This window comes from Mesocricetus auratus, unplaced genomic scaffold (assembly GCF_017639785.1).
Source record: "Mesocricetus auratus isolate SY011 unplaced genomic scaffold, BCM_Maur_2.0 Super-Scaffold_100023, whole genome shotgun sequence".
Lineage (NCBI taxonomy): Eukaryota > Metazoa > Chordata > Mammalia > Rodentia > Cricetidae > Mesocricetus > Mesocricetus auratus.
The window spans coordinates 2,825,610-2,830,696 of NW_024429204.1; positions in this window are offsets into that span (position 1 = coordinate 2,825,610).

A 5,087-nucleotide genomic window follows, 5' to 3' on the forward strand; every position below is an offset into this window, starting at 1 on the left:
GTCTCGCTCAATGGCTGCGTGGCAGAGCCATCATAGGCGATTTCAACTCCTTTAGGAAAAACCTGCTTTTCGGTAGGTTTTATAATTTGCACATTGTAAACTTCACCCTATAGCATATTCTCAAAATCTTCAACAATCACCAACTCTCGATCCTGTGAAGGGGGTGGGAGGGGGAGGGTTGCATAGAAGTGGAGTTGGAAATAAAATCTTTTCACTTCAGGCTTTTCTTTATTATCTGAACTTTTGTTGTGCGTATAGGCTCATCATGGCTACTTTTGAAAAGCCTGGAAAGCAGTTTAACGTTGTTTATCCCCCAACAGCCCCGAATCTACATGGTTCCACAGCTTTTGAGGACCGTCCAGAAGGTACCACAGGGAACGTTCCCTCCGTTCAATCTCTCTGAGTCACTTTTGATGACTCAGAGACTTTACTGGTGGTAGTGGGGAGGGGAGTCTGGGAAAGTTCTAGAGGGTTTCAGGAGAGCCTACCTCCCCGGCTTCCACAGAACCACACTGTCAGTGAGCCCACACACACCAAAAGTCCGAGACTCTATGAGTCTTGCCTCTTCTTCCCCAAATTCTGCTGATGGGAATAAGGCTACTCTTTCCAAAACCTTTTAGCCGACCTAATCCTTTCCCTTTGTGTTTCCTATAACCAGATTTCCAATTATTTTTGTGTTGATGTTTCAGTGCCTGCTGGCTTCCTTCCTCTGCTCTCCAACCTGAGACAGAGATTGGGTTCTTCTTGTTATAATGACCGTTTGCTGACGTCATTACCGCTGCACCAACACAAATGCTGTGTCTAGAACTGTTAAAGGCACAGTCTGCAAATTGCTCAGCGTTGTAATGAAAATGATCACAGGCCTGGTGTGGCAGGTGCCTTTCATCTCCGGAGGCTGAGGCAGGTGGGTGGATCTCTGTGAGTTCAAGCCCAGCCTGGTCTACATGGTGAATCCCAGACCAGCCAAGCACTACACAATGAGACCCTGTCTCACACACAAAAAACCAAAATGACAAAAAAAAAAAAGATGACGAGAACATCTCCATTTATAGCTGAGAAAGCTGAGCTACAGACAACCGAGTTCCCGAGAGATGAGTCTATGATTCTAGCCTTTTTTCTTTCCTGCCAAGTGCTGATTTCTTACTTTATTCTATTGTATCTGTCTTCTGTTTCTTCAGCAGCCATTTTTCTGCTACTTTAAACATCCAAAGTGAGATCTTCCCGTGCTAGAAACCATCCTGGTGGTTGATAGAAAGCGCAATGGAGGTGCCCTTTAACAAGGCTTTGTTGTAAACCCTCTGCTGCTGCTACATTTTAGGACCCTCCTCTTCTGCTACATTTTGGAACGGAGTTGCAAGGGAAAAACTGCCTGGTTGCAGCCTGTCATTGTAATCTTAACTGAAGAGATACAAATGCCCGGAATGATTAAATTAAAAATGCAACTTTCGGTCTTGAGAAAGTTACATGTCTAAAGGAATAAAGCACACAATTTCTCATATGTGGCTTCTCAATATTCCAGCTGTTCGGGAGCCATTGGAGTGTCTTTGTTCCTTGGAATAAGGAGGGCTCATTCATCTCTGCATTAACTCATCTCAACTGCATATTCGCTGCCCACCCCCAGATTTGTGTATGTCTTCCAAAGCCTGAGATACAAATGCCTTTTGTTGGTGAACGGAAGACTCTAAGTGAGCCTCCGTGCTAATAATTTCCTCATCCAGTCACTAACAAGAGCCACAGCCACTGGGCATTTCTTTAAAGCCTTGGGTAGCAAATGAGACTTCCCAGCTATTAGTCTGACAACTGTTTCTTGGTTTTAAGATCCTTGAAGCAGCCCGTAAGAACTGGTAATGGCTAATTCAATTGTTTTTTATTGTGTTTGTTTTAACTTTGTAGTATCAGGTCATTCCTTTAGCAGTTTTCAGCTATTCGAATCATGTCCCATCCCTTCCCCCTCACCCCCCCTTTAAAGAGTGAATAAACCACTGGCTTCCTAAGAATCTACTGGAGGGGAGGAGTCTGACAAGATGGCTCAGCCAGTAAAGGCTCTTGTTGCAAACTCAAGCTCAGTCCTCGAACCCTTGGAATGGAAGGGTGTCCTTGGATCTCCACATCCGTGTGGTGTTCAAATACATGATCTGGACCACTGCATCCCACGGGAGATGCCTGATTTGCTCTTCTCCATCCAAGGCTGTGAGAGCCATCGCTCCTCCAGGAGAGAGACTCGGGGATGCTGGAGACAGCATCAGGACCAGGAGTTGAACTCTGGCCTGGATGACATTCAGACACCTCCCTTCTACACCATGCTGCCTTTTCTAGGAAAAGGTCACAGGAAAATGAGGTGACCGCTGTCTCCATAACTTCATTCTGCTGGAACCAACAGCCATATCAAACAGGGGGGAAGCTTTTAAGATTCACCAGAACCCATGAGGATCGGCAAACCCCTGAGCTGCTGGTTTTTCTCAATCAGCTGAATTTTAAGGAAAGGGTTAATTTGAGCTTGACTCATAGCTCAAGTGTTTATGACCCGTGCTATCTTAGGTGAATCATGTGGCTCCCCGAGCCCCAGCTCTTGCCTAAGAGTAATGACTTTGCTGCTCAACGGTGTCACCAGCTTTAAGAAAGAGATCGGATGAGCCCCTGCTCCCCATGGAGGTTCTCAGTGCTGACAGCTTGTAAGCAGTTAGCCCCCCTGGTCTGTATTTCATCCATTCTATTAGCTCCCGTGAGTGACTGCTGTGTGCTGGTGACCACAGCTCTGTGACAGGCAGGAAACTGGCGGTTTGGTCAAGATTCGGGAGTCTATGCAAATAGTATTTGCAAGGCACCATGAGAATTGGCAGAGTGGGAGCGCAAGGGAGGGAGAGCCGTTTCGAAGTGTACGGAGAGTGCCCAGAGCTCAGGCTTCAAAGGGGAAGGGGCAGAGTGTGGATACAGGTAGCTCAGCCATCCCTGCAGCAACAGATTACTCGCCAACGTGAGTCTTACAAGCACGCAAAACGGAAAGCAACGTCGACAACAAACTTGTTTCCTAAAAATATTTTTTTCATAGATGCAAATGTCGGAGGGCAAAACAGGAAACCCCGTGAGAGTCAAGGGTGAGCACTTCCTTCCCAAAGTCTCTTGTGCTGACTGCAGGCAGTCCCGGAAGTTTTCCTGCCAGGATGTCTGTCAGAGAGGAGCAGCCTGACCTAGAGTCATTTGCTCCGCGGGGCTTTCTTTGAAAAGAGGCTGATTTCATTTTGCATGTTCTCAGTGGCCTTGGGGAACACCTCCCACCAGAATAGCAATATTCAAAAGAAATTCAGGAGGAAATGATTCATTCAAGCTCTTAAACGGGCCACCTGTGACATAGGGGAACCTTCCTCCAGATTGCACAGGGTTGCCGGACATCACAGGTTTACGCCAGGCTGCCTGGGGATGAGTTTTGGTTCCAGCATTTACTAACTATGTGACCTTGTTACTGGGAGAGACAAATGACATGATTCATGCAGAGGACGCACCATAGCCATTTGGTCCAAGAAATGAAAAGATTCCTGTTAGTTCTTACTGGAAGGTCTTTCCTGGTGCCACTAAGTGGTTCTTCAGCCGCTGCCTGGTGTGGCGTCACTTAGACTAAGTTCGTAGGCATCTTTGTAATATGACCCCAAATCAGAGAGACTGCTGTAGAGTATAACAATGCCCCAAAGTTAGGCTTCACGCTTGTATAGCCTGGTGGTGGCATTACAGATGGGTTTTACATTACATAGCCTCCTCGTATATGGTCAGGGAGCAAGACTGATTATAATGATGACCCTATGTGTGGGTGAGCTACAGGAATAGTGATCTGGGAGAACTCCACGCGTCCCTTCTAAGTTGAGGCTACGCAGTAGACCTTGAGGCAGCTTGGGAGTGAGGCTAGACCAAAGCAAAACAAATATCGCTTTTATAGGCTTACATTTTATAGCTTTCCTCCCATCTTCTTGTCTAGATTTTTTGGGGGTGGGGGCCATCTGGTATACCCCGTTCTAATATGCTTTCATTCTTCATGGTGACCTTTACTATTTAAAAATGCAAGCTAGGTGGATAGTCCGACTCTAGTGAAGCAGTAGGTGCCTACTTACTGCTTCAGGGTTCACAGCCCCCCCCCGCCCCCGCCCCCGCCCCAGGCTCTAGCTTCACTCTTCTTGAACAAGACCTCTCTCTCCGAGACTAATTAAGCCATCTTGGATACAAGCTCGTTAGGCTGAAGAAAGAGAATGGAAGAGACGCATCCTTCCCCCCCCCCAGCCATTTATAGGAGCCTCTTTTGTGAGTCGTATAGTAGGGCCACAGGATACCTCCCTGTCCCTGAAACATAAGCAACTCCCAAGATGTGAGGGCGTGTCATCCTGTAAAAAGAGTTAGCCTCAAGACCCTCTTTTTAAGAGAAGAGGTTGAGCCCTGTTCTTCCCAGCCCAACGGTACAGAGTGAGGGTGTTCTGTCAATAAAAGACCCTGGAGCAGAAGAGAACTTTGCACTTAAGGAGAGCCCACAGACTGATGGGGGATGTCCTTCTGTATGCTGCGAATAAGTGTTTCTCATAGTGGTTGATGAATAAATGCTGATTGGCCAGTAGCCAGGCAGGAAGTATAGGTGGGGCTACCAGACCAGGAGAACTCTGGGAAGAGGAAGGCAGAGAGGAGTCGCCAGCGAGACACCGTGTAGCCTACAAAAGGAGTAACATGCCCGAGCTTTACGGGTAAGCCACAGCCTCGTGGCGATACATGGATGGATAGAAATGGGTTAATAACTAAGAGAGAGCTAGCCAGTAAGAAGCCTGAGCCAGAGGCCAAGCAGTTTACAATTAACAGAAGCCTCTGTGTGTTCATTTGGGACTGAATGACTGTGGGACCAGGCGAAACAGAAACCCCGCTTTCACAGACGCACAGCGATTCCATGCAGGTCCACCGGCGGCTGGGAAAACAGACGAGGAAGAACAGATTGAAGGGGCCACTCAAGACATCATGATGTCACTTTAGATCCAAAATGTCTCCCCAAGCCCCGCCTGCCTGTCTTGTTTTTCTCCGTGGTGATGTGAGAAGGTGGTGGAGCCGTTAAGAGTTGCGTG